This window comes from Microcebus murinus, chromosome 17 (genome assembly GCF_040939455.1).
Source record: "Microcebus murinus isolate Inina chromosome 17, M.murinus_Inina_mat1.0, whole genome shotgun sequence".
NCBI lineage: Eukaryota > Metazoa > Chordata > Mammalia > Primates > Cheirogaleidae > Microcebus > Microcebus murinus.
In genome coordinates, this window is record NC_134120.1 from 35,947,748 (window position 1) to 35,963,514 (window position 15,767).

The 15,767-nt window shown below is 35.3% G+C and overlaps 1 long non-coding RNA gene across 2 annotated transcripts in view; it reads right to left on the reverse strand.

Annotated features, from left to right (window-relative positions):
• The window catches only part of LOC142861565 (uncharacterized), a 52,903-nt gene extending 37,136 nt beyond the window's left edge, over positions 1 to 15,767 (reverse strand). For both annotated transcript variants that reach the window (XR_012912789.1, XR_012912788.1), the window contains exons 1-3: positions 15,508 to 15,767; positions 14,847 to 14,939; positions 10,250 to 13,076 (exon numbers count right to left, since the gene is read on the reverse strand). This is a non-coding gene — a long non-coding RNA (uncharacterized LOC142861565). The remainder of the gene's footprint in view (positions 1 to 10,249; positions 13,077 to 14,846; positions 14,940 to 15,507) is intronic.

Here is a 15,767-nt window from a genome sequence, read left to right on the forward strand (position 1 = left end):
CATACTGTCCTTTGATTACTTTTGGAATAATTAAACACATCATGGCTAGATTACTATGAGTTTCCACTTTGGGGTCTCTACTATTTCTCCTCCTAGGATTATTTTGAGATGCCTCCAAAGATACCTAGTGCATACTTCTATAAGGGAAAAAGAAAAATATATATAGATTTTCATGCTTTAAGGGAAAACTTTATAGTAATAGGCTAAAATATTATTGAAATAATTTTCTAATATTTACTACTGTGTTTTTTCCTTCATTATTAAATTAGCCAGTTTAAGAATCTTTATAGATCAAGATAGTAGTTTCTTCCTTGCAAAAAATTTACCATTTAAACCTATATAATATACCCCTCTGAATTATAGTGTTAGCTTATATGACAGTGATTAGCAATATTAAATAATAAAAATTTACATTTCCATAGTGAAGATAGTATTCCAAATACTTTACATAGATTTTACACCAATCTTTAAAAGAGCCCTTAAGAAAAATATTAATATACCTATTTTATAGCTATAAATATGAGAATCCATTGAGAATATTAAACTAATGCATTTTATTCCCTTCATTTAGTCATGCTTCTACACACTTTTCTCATCATACTATCTGAAAGTTTAAAAATCAATTAATGCAATTTACCACATCAGCTGGCTAAAGGGGAAAAAAAGCATAGAATCATATCAATTAATACAAAGCACTTGACACAATTAAGCACCCATTCATGATAAAAGAAAATCTCAACAAACTAGAAATCAACGGGAATTTGCACAATTTGATAGAAAAACTTCTATAGAAATCCTACAATTACATCATCCTTAGCATCCAAAATTACTATATCCACCAATTGCTTTCCTATATATCACCAATGAACAATTGGAATTTAGAATTAAAAACACAAAATCAGTCACAATAGAAACAAAAAATGAAATATTTAACCTATTAAAATATGGGAGAAAGGAAGATGGCAGACGAGAAAAACCACCAGCCAGAGTCTCTCTGCAAGAAAGATAGATTTTAGAAGAAAGTGAAAAACATAAATAGGCAGACAGAGATTGGATGAGGGTAGGAAGGAAGGGTGCCTGAAACTATAGGAGACTCCACAGGAAGAAGTTGCAGAGGAGAACTGGAAGAAGAAAGGCCCCCTAGAGGCTTGGAGACCAATGACAAGGACAGGTAGAGCAGTTAAATTTCCCCTCCCTTGCATCTCAGACAGCTGGTGGGATCCTGATTGGTTGGAGAAACCTACTAACACCAGCCCAGAGACAGCTGCCACCAGTGAGCAGTGAGGCTCTTTCAGACAGGGCACCAGGCTCTCAGCTCCCTTGAGGTACCTCCCAGCCCATAGGCCTGAGCTGATAGGCTGGTGCCATATTGCTTCATTCTTCCCTTCTGCTTCTCTACCAGTGACTGCTGAGAGAGACAATTTAGCCACCACCTGGAGGCATCTGCAGGGAACAGGATCTTTCCTTTGGGTGCCCTACAGAAGACTGAGGGGTACTCAGACTGTGAGCTCTCTACCCACCTGCCCTCCCAGGTGCTGCTTGCCTGATGACTCCAGGAAAGTAGGGCAAATCCCCAGGCAGAGAGACACTGATCCAGCTTGGGCACCCCGTGGGTGACTGGAGACCAGCACTCTTCTCCATGGCAGGGTCAGGGATTGATCTACAGGCTCGGGGTACAGGCCTATAGACCAGGTTTCATACACCCAGGTCTCAATCACATTGCATGGGGGCACAGAAGAGATATTTGTGAAAGAGCTTACTGAGCTATGTGTGCCTTTAGAGGCAGATCAGCATGTTCGAGGGGCAACCCTCCTCCCATGGGAGGGCTGTACTCCCAGCTCCAGACTGTGATTCAGGGCAGGGAACAACCTGGCCTGCATCATAGCCAGGGGAGATTTGATGGCTTAAGGTCCTGCCTGCTGGCAGAGGCCCAGGAGAAACTGCACACTAGGGGAGGGTGGAAAGGAGTGAGGCATCCTCCAGATTGCAGGTCTCAGACAGTCTCACCCCCACAAACAGACTTTCTGGCTGAGTAGGGCCTTTTCAGCCCTTCCCTGGCAGTTTGCCCAGCAGTAGAGAACAGACCTTTGACCCTGCTAACAGCATTTGGGGAGCTTGAGAGCAGGCTCACCCAACCCAGCTCCACCCAGCCTTACTTCCCTACCTGCCCCCACTGAGGTGGAAAATAAAGACACACCTGGAATTCCCAGGACCCCATCCAAAATGTAAGGCACTAAAGTGCCTCTCCAGAGGAACAAGAGCTGGTTACAGGACCCAAAAACAACACTGCAGATTGCTCCTCCCAGTAAGCACTGCCTACTGACAGGGAGGTCAATTTGCACACCCTTTTACTGTATCTATTGACTCATCATATAGGATGTGGTCAAATCTCACCCACTAACACCACCTACTGGCTCAGAAACTAAACAGGGTGTGTCATTATCCAAACAAAAATCTAAAGGTAAGAAGCAGCAGCTGATCTAGATTTAAAGGAATAAGCAAAAGAACTCTGGAAGTATGAAGAATCAAATGGAAAGCACATTGCCAAAGGGGAACACAAGCTCTCTAGCAATGAACATCAACCTAAGTCGTCAGAACACTAAAATGACAGAAGAATTTTGAACATTTATTGTAAGAAAACCCAATTATATGCAAGAGAAAATAGATAACCAACACAAAGAAACCACAAAAAATTCCATGACTTTGAAGAAATAATCACTAATGAAATTGACATATTAAAGAAAAATCAAACAGAACTGCAAATGAAGAATTTATTCAAAGAATTACAAAACACAATGGAAAGCCTCAAGAACAGGTTAAATCAAACATAAGAAAGAATCTCAGGGATTGAAGATAACACCATTTAATTAAATAAGGTAGTCACAGAGATAGAGCAGAAAATAAGAGAAAAGAGCAAAGACTATAAGAAATGTGGGATTATGTGAAGAGGCCTAACATGAGAATCATAGGCATCCCTGAGGGTAATGAAGTAAATGTACAAGGGTTAGATAAGCTATTTGAGGATATAATAGAGGAAAATTTCCCAGGCCTTGCCAAAAATCTAGATATCCAGGTACAAGAAGCTCAAAGGACTTCTGGGAGATTAATTGCAAACAGGAAGATACCACAATGCAGAATCATCAGAATGACCAAAATAACCACCAAAGAGGCCCTCCTGTGAGCTGTAAGGCAAAAGAAGCAGGTAACCTACAAAGGAAAACCCATCAAAATAACAGCAAACTTCTCCACTGAGACTTTACAAGCAAGACACTGGGGCCCCATTCTCATGCTTCTGAAACAGAATGCCCAGCCTAGAATCTTGTACCCTGCAAAATTAAGTTTGTTATACAAAAGAGAAATAAAGACCTTCTCCTACAAACAAAGACTGAGGGAATTCACCAGGATAAGACCTGTCCTCCAGAAAGTACTCAAAACAGTGTTACACAGGGATCAGCACAATAAACACTCACCAATGTAAACTCATCCAAAAGCTTAAGGTCAAAGGCCAGATAGCACAATGACTCAAGAGAGAAAACAAAGCAACAAAGTTCAACTCAACAGGATAAACATAAATCTTCCCCACTTATCAATTCTCTCAATAAATATGAATGGCTTGAACAGCCCACTAAAGAGACATAGGCTGGCTGAATGGATAAATATATACAAACCAAGTATCTGCTGTCTTCAGGAAACACATCTAATCCACAAGGATGCATTCAGACTCAAGGTGAAGGGATGTAAAATAATATTTCAAACAAAGGGAAGCAAAAGAAAGGTGGTATGGTGATTCTGATTTCAGGTAACTTAGTCTTCAAATCAACAAAAGTAACGGAAGACAAAGATAGTCACTATATAATGGTGAAGGGTACAGTTCAACAAGATATAACAATTCTAAATATTTATGCATCTAACTCAGGTACACCCAAATTCATAAGGCAAATCCTACTTGATCTAAACAAAATGATAAACAGTAACACTGTAATAGCCAGGAACTTCAACATCCCTCTGACAGAATAGCACAGATCCTCCAAACAGAAAATAAACAAAGAAACAATGGACTTAAACAGAACTCTAGGACAAATAGGTCTGACTGACATTTACAGAACATTCTACCCAAAATAGGAGCAGTGTCTATTTGCAGAAAACTGTAGAAGTCTGCTATATTCCCTGTTTGTGGATTGGAAGGTTCAATGTTGTTGTGAATTCTTCTCAACTTGATCTATAGTTTCAGTGCAAGCCCAATCAAGATCTCAGCATGCTGTTTTGTAGATACTGACAAAACAATTCTAAAGTTTATATGGAAAGGCAAAAGATCTCAAAGAGCCAATACAATACTGAAGAAGAAGAACAAAATTATGGTATTGATACTACCCAACTATACGACTTTCTGTAAAATTATAGTAATCAAGGCAGCATGGTATTGGCAAAAGAAGAGACACATTGATTAATGGAACAAAATAAAGAGCCCAGAAATGGACCCACACAGACATAGTCAATTGATCTTTGACAAAAGGGCATAGGAAAGTCAATAGAGAAAAGACAAGCTTTTCAGCAAATGATATTGGAACAATTGGTGTTCATGTACAGAAATAAACTAGATATAGATCTCCTTTTATAAAAATTAACTTAAAATCAAATTTTGATCAAAATGAATCAAATGCCTAAATATAAGAGGTAAAAGTATAAGACTTCTAGCAGAAATGTAGAAGAAAATCTATGTGACCTTTGGTTTGTAGATAAGTTTTCAGATACAACATTAAGAGCATAATCTGTGAAAGAAAAAGAAAGTTGCACTTTATTAAAATAAAAAATTTCTATTCTGCAACAATCACTATAAAAGAATTAAAATACAAGTGACAGTTTGGAGAAAATATTTGCAAAACACAAATTTGATAAAGGATATACATGTAAAATATAGGAACAATTCTTAAACCTCAACAAAAAAAATACAAACAGCTCAATTTAAAAAGGTCAAAATATCTGAATAGAGGCCTCACAAAAGAATATATAGCAATGGAAAATAATAAGCATAAGAAAATATACTCAACATAACATGTTATTAGAGATTTAAAAATTAAAACAACAGGTCAGATGCAGTGATTTATGCCTGTAATCTTAGTACTTTGGGAGGCTAAGGTGGGAGGAATTTGAGCCCAGCCTGAGCAACACAGGGAGATCCAGTCTCTACAAAAAGTGAGCAAAATTAGCCGGGAATGGTGGCACATGCCTATAGTCCCAGCTACTCAGAGGACTGAGGCAGATGATTGCTTGAGCCCAGGAGTTTGATGTTACTGTGAACTATGATCAGGTCATGATACTACCACACATGTATTAGAATGGCTAAACTTCATAAATCTGATAATACTAAATGCTGTTGAGGATGCAGAACAACAGGAATTCTCATTCATGCAAGTGGGAATACAAAATGTCACAGTCATTTTGAAAGATAGTTTGGTAGTATTTTTTAAAAAGTTAAACACAGTTTTACTATGCAACTCAACAGATATGCTCCTAAGTATTTACCCAGTTGATTTTAAAGTTTGGGTCTACACAAAAACCTGCACATGAATGTTTCCAGCAGCTTCATTCATAATTGCCAAAACTTGAATCAACCAAGATGTTCTTCAATACATGAATAAATAAACTAACTATAAAAACCTAGACAATGGAATATTATTGAATGATAAAAATAAATGAGCTACAAGGCCAAGAAAAGACATAGATAGGCTTTCACCATGTGCCAAAACCCCTGGTAACCATGGATGCTTTTACTGACTTGATAGTTTTGCCTTTTCAAGAATGTTGTATAAGTTTGAATCACATAGTATGTAGTTTTTCAGAATGGCTTCTTTCACTTAGCAAGATGCAAGCCCATGTAGACTGGAACCAAACAATTAAATAAATGGATGGCAGATGGTAAGAGTGAGCTTCCTCACTATGGAGCAGGAATTTCGAGATAAGCAAGGGGAAAGACAGTGGAATGATCTGTGTAGTAATGGATTAGAGTTGGAGACATCAGTGTGAACACATATATCAACTTACAGAAATATTTATATATAGGTATATATACATGAGTATTATACCCACATATCCTTCCTTGTTCTCTCATCTGAAAAAGCCTGGAAGCAATGACAACACAGGAGCACCGGGCACATCTGATGTCCAGATCTTTGTTTCTAATACCATTCTGCAATCAAAGAAATCAGAGCTCCTTGGAGAAATGGCTGACGCTAAAACTGGGGCAGGAATTAAATAAGATGAGTCTCTTGTATTGTCAGAAAGTAAGAAAGTGCCAAACAAAAGAATAAAAAGGAAGAATAACAACAACAAAAAAAGCCAGTCTACGTTGATGCACATATTCTAAAAAAACATAATTGCCAACTGAAGGAGCTCTCAATATTCAAATCAGGAACAACCTGAGCAAGAAAATAAAGTACTATTGGATTATAATTTAAAGTATAAGATAAATATCCACGAGTCCATACTGATATAAATAATTTACTGAATAAATACATGGTGAGAAGTGAAAAATCTCCCTTGAAATGATTTATGTGGATACCCTGCCCTCAGGGATTGCATAGTGAATTGAATGGTGGCTTCCCAAAAGACATGTCTACCTGGACTTGTTGATGTGACTTCATTTTGAAAAAGGGTCTTTGCAGATATAATGCTACTAAGGATCTTAATATAGAATCATCCTAGATTATGCAGGTGGGCCCAAATTCAATGGAAGAAGAAAGGAAAACATAGACAAAGGAATCTCTGTGAAGATGGTGGCAGAGATTAAAGTTATGGGTTTGAAACTAAGGAATAAATAGCTGGAGCCACCAGAATCTGGAATACACATAAAAGGACTCTCTCCTGGAGCTTTCTAAGGGAGCATGACCCCACTGATACTCCTTCAACAAAGAGTACAAAATGGAAAGGGAGAAAAATAGAGTAACTTTATGGTAGAGAAACCTGTTAAACACTACTTTGGCCGGGTGATCAGGTCAACATCCACAGTCCTAACTCATGTTGATGTGATGAGAATGGCACCTTATCTCCCTTCCTCCTCCCAAACCTCACATCCCCAGTCTAATCGTGAAAATAACATCAGACAAATTCCAATAGAGAGGTGGCCTATCAAATGCCTTAACAGCACACAAAACTGTTATAGGTATCAAAAACTAGAAAAGCCTGGGAAACTGTCATTAGGCAGCGGGAACCTAACAAGTCATGACAGCTAAATATAATGTGGTATCCTACATGGGATCCTGGAACAGAAAAAGGCATTAGGTAAAACTAATAAATTTGAATAAAATAGGGACTTTAGTTAATAATAATGTACCAATATTATTTTATTATTATAAATGCACTATACAAATGAGGCATATTAATAGTAGGGAAAACTGGGTACAGGGTATATGGGAGCTTTTTGTACTATCTATTCAATTTTTCTTAAACCTAAAACTGCTCTAAAATTTAAAGTCTATTATAAAAAAAGAGGCTGTTACTTTAAAAGTAACTTTAAGTTATGGGATCAGACTGAGGTTACCAGATTCAGCTAAATTTAATTTTTGAATTTCCTGTATGCTAACGATCTTCAACTAGAACATATGGAACATAAAGATGACACATTTCTTTGCACTCCTGAATGTAATGTGTGTAAATTAGTCAAGAAAATTAAAAATCAGAGAATTCAAAATGACAAAGCTCTGTCAAACCCCTGATCTCAGACTCTAGAGTCCAGATTTTCATTCTGTCTTTCAAAGAAGTTATCTTATGCTTATGGAAAATCCATTTGAATATGTGAAATAGAAAATTTCAGGTAGTCTGAGAAAGCCAGGCAGTATATTTCAGGAGGATGGTATAGAGAGAGCCATAGTATAGACACAGAACATGCAAGATACAGAGTGAAGAAAGTGAGTCAAATCCACTTCTGTAATGGTTCAAAGATTAATACTTAGGAATGGAATGAGAATAAACTCAATATATTCACATCAAAAGAATATTTATTGCTATGTTTTTTATGAGCTTCATCTAGGGTCTTCTGGTTGATGTGAATCAAGAGCTTAAAGGCCTCAGCTGTAATCTAATTTGTTATGGTTCGTCACTATTTTATAATCTAGAATAGGCGTCTTCAAACTACGGCCTGCGGGCCACATGTGGGTGTTTTTGCTAGTTTGTTTTTTTTTACTTCAAAATAAGATATGTGCAGTGTGCATATGAATTTGTTCATAGTTTTTTTTTAAACTATAGTCCAGACCCTCAATGGTCTGAGGGACAGTGAACTGGCCCTCTGTTTAAAAAGTTTGAGGACCCTGACCTAGAAGATAAGACAAATGTAATTAGTGCACTTTACAATAGTCAATTTTTAACATTATAGTGGTAAATTATCTAATACCTGAAGTATCCTCTTTTTAAATTGTGGCCATAAGTATTTATTTCCAAAGCATGAGTAGTAAAAGAAGACAAAATTTTAAAATTGTTAAATTGCATTAATATATTATTAAAATATTCATGAAGGCAAGTATTACATTATTAGCCAAAATCTTATTTAGTGATCAGCTACAAAAATTTAAAAATTATCTGATTGATATGAAAAACATAACAATATTAACCCTATGAGTAAAGTACAATAAAATAAAATCCATGTTAAATTTGTTATATATTATTTAACATGTATGTAAACAAATATGCTGTAAGTTCTTTGTAATAGCACATACTTGTTCAATGATGGAAATTTCTTTTCAAGAAATCTACATTTCTGGTTTCTACAAGAAGAAATAAATAATTACAAAACTCTAGTTGATTCAGCATAAGGGGCGATAACAATTTGGAAAATAAATTAAAGCAAAAAGCCTTCATTTTTAACCAGCAAGACACATTTTCTTTTCAAGTGAAATGCTCTTGAGTGAAAAGGCTAATAGAAAATAATTACTAAGTACATTAAAATTCATAGAGTAGATTTTAATTTGTCAAAAACTTGCTTTTATCCCCTTAACCAAATAGCCTACATGGAGAACAGTCAAATAAATTTAAAAGGTAAAATGGAAGAGACAGAAACCCTGGAGCTGCCATTAAATTAAAAAGGCAAAGGAAAAAAGAAACATCATTTGCTTTATGCACAAAACTGTGAACTAAGCTCATTTTATGTGTTTACAAAATCCCAGGCTATATCCTTTTTAAAAATATTAAACAAATCATTCCCCTCAATGTAAGATCATCTGCCCAGAGGTATTCATATAATATTATGGCTTTCACTGTCCATTCTTCTTTAGAAATTATTAAGTTCTTAAGAGATTGTTATAGTTACACTACATGTCAGATATAGTAATGGCAGATAAAAAGACCATCATGTACTCTAAAATCTCTAGACTATGTATATCAGAATCACTTGAATATGTAGATTCTTAGATCCCATTCCTGAAATACCAATTCTGATAGCAGAGACTCAGGATCTACATTTTTACCAAGTGTCCAAGTAAAATCTTGGCATTCTGTTACTTGAGAATCTTTTCTTAAGACTAATATAATTGATTAAATATAAGATATATAATTACTGAATGGGAACTAAAAATGGGGAAAAAAGATGTAAAAGTTTAATAAGCTAACATCTGAATTTGTTTATATAGTTAAATAAGAACATGTCTAAGAATATCAATTAAATAACAGTAGTATGGATCCATCTCAGATGGATTTTACCACTGTTTGAAGATAGTTTGTGTTGAAAAATAGTCCTTTTTACTTCTTCTTTCTTTCATTTTGTTCTTAAGAAAAAGTAAAACAATTACATTATTATACTGACTCTGCAATGAGAAAAATATGAAAGTACCATATCTATGCTGTTTAATTGATTACTGTATTTTTAGTTCTTATCCCAAATTGTTCTTCAAGCTTTGTCTTTCATAATTATAATCCTATTCTATAAAGAAAAATAAAGCAGTGAAAAGGGGAGAGAGAGGAGTGGTAACGCTATTGTATACAGGTGGTGAGAAGCACTTACTCTTATGAAGACATAGAACAAATACTTAATTGGACTTAATGCATTTCCTGTGTGTTTGCTTAACATTGGTGGTTTCATCAGTAATATAAAATGTATTTAAGTATTGCTGTTTTGAAACTACAAAGACAAATTTTGATTGATTTAAAAATAGTTCAGGAATATCATTTAAACATGCCAAGTCATTTTACATATTCTTAATTTAAAGACAATATAAATCACTGTGTTTCCAAATTGGTCCATAGATGGCCATCAAAAGTTTACCTTTCTAGGTTTGTAAGGAGCTAATTCCTCAAGAAGAGAGAAATACAAAACAGATGTCCATTTGCCTTTTAGGTCACAGCTTTCCGAAGTCAAAATCTGACGGAGCAAGCCAAACCAAAAGAGCGACATAAAGGCAAGAGCCCTGTGGCAAAAATAAATCAATCAATCAAGTGAAAATTATGCCTACCCCATTAAGCTTAAAATGACAGGCTAGGTGAAAGAAAGATCTGTGTAGAAATGAAAAACCCTAAGACCTAAATCTTTACAACTGACCTTTCTTTGACCTTCCCTCCAAATCCTCCAAAACCCACTTCCCTCCTTTAGAATTAATAACCCATAAGGCACCAGTCATGATGAGTATGATTTTTGTAATTACTGAAGAGTTTTCCAGTCTTCCCTGTTCAGAGCAACCACTGTAGATCACCGCAGCTCAACCAGAATTTGAAATTTCCAGTATTTCATACAAGTACATTTTTGTTCATTTTCCTTTAGGTCCTAAATTACTTTTTGCCATTGCCCTTTCAAAAACTTGATTTAGTATTGGCTTCAAATTTGTGAGTTGCCCTTTCAATCAAAAGACGTATCCATTTTACATGTGTTTGACCTGGTTGCTCTTTGGGCCCCAAATTGCCTTGCTTTGTGTTGAGGAATCTCAAGCTATATGTACCCTTTCTTATATTCATGTCTCCTTTGGGAAAAGTGACACTTTTAGAGGCCTGAAGACGATTCCAGGTTGTTATCCTTTCCTCCTACCCTCCAAAATTTGAGAAGGAGCCACTAGCCTGGTGTTTATTATATTTTTCTTTTATCTCACAATAAATATTTCATAGGCTGTAAAAATTATATTTATTGTTGTGTATGCTCTATAACAATTCAAAAGATAGAGGGGCAGGAAGGTAGTTTTCTCCTTTATCCCACCCATATCATGTAACCAATGATAATATTTTGGTGTATCTCTCTCCATTTCAAGGCTTTTGCAACCCTATGCAAACACTGACTTACATATTTGTTCTTTACACGTCTCATTTGGTTTTTTAGATGTGATTTATTTTCTAAAATTTCTTAGTGCTGGAATTGTAACTTGTTCAGATATATTCTTTCTTAATTTTCTTCGTGCTTTTACATATTTTCACTTAAGTCATACTCTGGGGTCCTTGCTTCAGCCATTAGTAGACCTGACAGACCCTTTTTTGTGCAGTTATATTCCCACTGAACTGCAACCGGCTGTCCTGTCTTGCTGATCCTGAGGGATGTACAAGTATAATTTGGCTCCATCCTCAGCTTTTCTCTTCTCTGAGAGTTCAAGGGAACTGGATCCAATTCAGCAAGCAGGTGTTTTTGGCGATGGCTGCTGTGTGGCCACTGTCCCTTGAGCAGGATTCATCAAACATTAGTTTAACAAGGACTCTGTTACAGCAAGAATAAGATTCTAGAATTTGTGGAACAAATTGTTGTGTGTTGGCAGTGTACTCATGTGGACCAAAAACATCTTAGTGCTGTTCCGTTGGAAGATTTTTCTCTGACTTGATAAGCTTTAACTGATCACTCCCAACTTAGAAAATCACTGCTTCTTCAGAGCAGGCTGATTTCGCCTACAAATGTGTTCTTCAAGAGCAACTTTACTGGTCAGTTAGCTAGAGGAACAATATACGTAAAACAGACTGTGCAGCCACTGGGTGGCAGCAGAAATTTGATAAATACAGTGCATGAATATACTTTGTTATGGTTTTATACCATCTCTTATTGTTTATCATACTAAAATACAGCATTATTTTAACCAAAATGTCTTTTCATAGATAATATAATTCTAATTAAACTCTCTATTATAAACTAGCATATTTGACTCTGAGAAAACAAACATTTAAAACAATACATTTCACAACCTAATAATATTATGATTATATTAATAATATAATTTTTTATTATTACTGAGAATGACTTTGTATTGGCATAAGTTGTTTTCCTAATAATTACAAGTTACCATCACTTTTAGTAGCTTTACACATCTGTTAATACAAGTAACATATATTTAAAGAAGAAATGTTGAAGAATTCAGAAAGGACAAAAAAATAAAATTACTCAAAATTCCTAACCTACAATTAACTATGAATAGTCACTTGCTATTACATACATTGTCTTTTTTGATGTATAGTTGTTCTGTCAATAATAATGAGATCATTTTTTTGCATAACATTTCAACTATTTTTTTACTGAATGTAGTACAAATTACATCTCATGCCATTAAATATTTTTCATAATATTATATTTAGTGATTGCATAATATTCCTTCATATAGCTAGACTAACTTATATAGCCAGTTTTCTTTTGTTAAATATTTGCCCATTTTCCTAATATTTACTCTTACAGACAACAGTTTAATTTTGAATGCTAGATAGCTGCTACTTTTCAGCCTTCCAATTTTAAGTGGTAAATTAATATTTTATATAAAGAAAGATTCTCGTACAATGTGTTTGTAGCTTTCTGATCAGAACTTTCTGGTTAGAATCATTTAGAGTGTGTCCTACATCATAATCTCAAAAGTAAGGCCCAGAATTCTGTATCTCAACACATTACATAATCTATTTCAATGCACATTCAGGTTTCAGAACCACTGGCACTCTGAATAAAAGAACTATAGAGTCAGAGGACTGCAACAATAACATTAATGGAAAATGCACAAACTTGAAAGAATATTTACCTTTCATTTGTCTACATTTCTTACTTTATTGAGTGCAAATGATACACCCTAAGGTTAGGGTAATGCCATAGGAATATTGGTGTTTATCAAGAGTTCATTTCCAACTTTAACATGCAGGTTTTAAAGACACTGTGGGAGAGAATATGCCTTTTTGAATACTAGAGATCATATCTTGTGAGCATAATATACAATAAACATTATGCTAAGCAGTATACATGTATTATATCCCTCACAACCATCTTGCCATGCACAAGCTCAGATGGTAAAATGGCTAAGTAAAGTAACCCAGGTTACATTGTCAAAATCTGAATTCAAACAAGTCTTTCTGGTCCAATGACCTGTGTTCATTCGACTCTAGTACTCTGTCAGGCTATACGCAAAAAGGTAGAGGTATAGGTAGGTGGATGAAGTTTATTCCTGGTTCAATATAATTATTGTATAGTTACTGGGTTTTCTCTTCTCTAGTAAGAGAAATAAGAGATTATTTCAAAGCTAATGCTATTATAAATCATCAACTTCACTGAGAGGCAAATTTTGGATTTATTTGTTTTTTGGATTTCTTTTAGTCCTTGCATTTTAGATGCTCTAATTGTCAATTACAGGTCAGATGGTCATGCATACATTATTCAGAGGTTTTGAAAAAAATGTAATAAAATACTCCACTAAACAAAAACATATCTCTGCTGACAATTTCCTTAAAATTTATAGTTACTCATATCTAGAAGGGTCTGTGGCAGAGAAGCTAATTCTGGAGCACTTCATACACTGACATTTACCTATAACTATAGGGTTTATAAAGGGCATGACTTTTGAGGAAAGTGGGTTCTTTCCAGTTGACTTAATACGTTTGACTCTTGCTTTCCCTATCTGACAATGAGAATACCACCTTCTTAGTTCTCAGAGGTGGCTTTAGACCTAGGAAAGCCTGAAGTGACACATAAGGCTCTTTTAATATCTTGCTTGGTGATAAATAATACAACTTCTTATTAGAAGTCTAATGACATGGGCTCAGGAATAATAATTAATTCAATCCTTTACTGGAAAAGTTACACTTTCTTCTTAAGTTGTGCCTTTGGAAAGAACAAATCCTGTAAGTCATGCAACAGCCTTGGTAAATGGAAGGCCTGGAAAGTTCATTATTTTGCTTTGTGTAAGAGCCTCCTCTTTCTTGCAGAACATTCTGAGAATGAGAGGTAATTTTATGTCAATTACCTATGATAGCATACTGAGATCCAGGGTCTTACATTTGCTTTTGCCTCTGCCCAGAAGGCCTCTCCATTAGATGTCCACTTGACATGCTCTCACAACTTTCAACCCTTCTTTGATTATCTGTTCAAATATTACCTTCTGTCTTAATCTGCGTGGGCTGCCACAACAGAATACTATAGACTGGTGACTTAAATAATAGAAACTTATTTTATCACTGTTTTGGAGGCTAGAAATTTAAGGTCAAGATGCTAGTAGAGTTGGTTTCAGATGAGGTCTCTCTCCCTGGCTTGCAGACGGCCACCTTCTTGCTTCATTGTCACATGACTTTTCCTCTGAGCTCATGTGGACACAGAGAGATATAGTGATTCTTCTTTCTTTTATAAGAACATCAGTTTTATGGGATTGTAACCATTATGACATTATTTAAGCTTAATTTCTTCCTTATAGGCCATATTTCTAGACACAGTTATATTAGGGCTTAGGGCTTCAGTTTATGAATGGGGGATACAATTCAGTCCATAGCACCATCCCAGTGAGGCCTTTTCTGGGAACCCTATATACAGTTACAGCCTCCACGGCCCCAATATTCCCTATGTACTTACTATGCTTTATTCTGTCTTATTTTTTGGTAGCACTTTCAGCTTTCAAACATATTATATACGTTATTATATATATTTATCTCCTTCTTACCTGTCTTCCTCCACTTCCTCCAATTCCTGGAATAAAAGTTCAGGTATTTTTACTGTTTGTTCATTGTGGTACCCACAGCACCTATGACAGATCCTGGCAAAGAGAAATCCACAATGTATACATTTGTTGTGTGCGTGAATGAACTATGCTATGTTATACATGATGGAATCTGCTAGAGATACCAAAAGATATAACACCCCTTTTCCTCAATACTTTTAGTCAAATGACATATATGACGTTCATTATAAATGAAAAATAGCTTTCTATAAGTATATAACTCAAGGAATGATCAAAAAGGAATATAGGAATCTGTATTATGTATAGTCCAGAGAAACATTTGCTTTCCATGCAGAAACTAACTTCATCAGATTTGCATGAATCTGTTTGCTGAACTGTGGGTCAGGAAATCAGATTTCCAATTATTAAAGTTATCATCCATTCCTGACAATATTTATAAGAGCCAACTGCAAAACATAAAAACAGGTCAAATCTGTGTGTGAAAATACATTTTTAGAATCCATCCTCATAGTCATAAAGTAAACAGAAATATCCCCTGTGACCATATTTTAATAAACAACCATGTGTAAGAATAACCAATTACAGAGCCCATTTTTTTCTGATAAATTAGTTTGATATTCATTTAAACAAAGAAATTACTTACTAGGTCTTAGGCAAAGAGCTTTCCAAGTGAAGAGTTCCCAAATCTTATTAAGCTGGCAAAGGTGGTTTTATGTATTTTTAGCATCCCCTCATTAATTTGAATATAAAACTATAGGAAAAATAATCTCTAATTTAGCTAGGAAATAACATTCATTTGCTTGCTAAGGTCTAGCAACAGAAGAATGTTAATGCATATTACGACAATAGTGAACACAAAATGAAATGAGCAGATGCTGATTTACCTTCTCTGGCGAATCATGC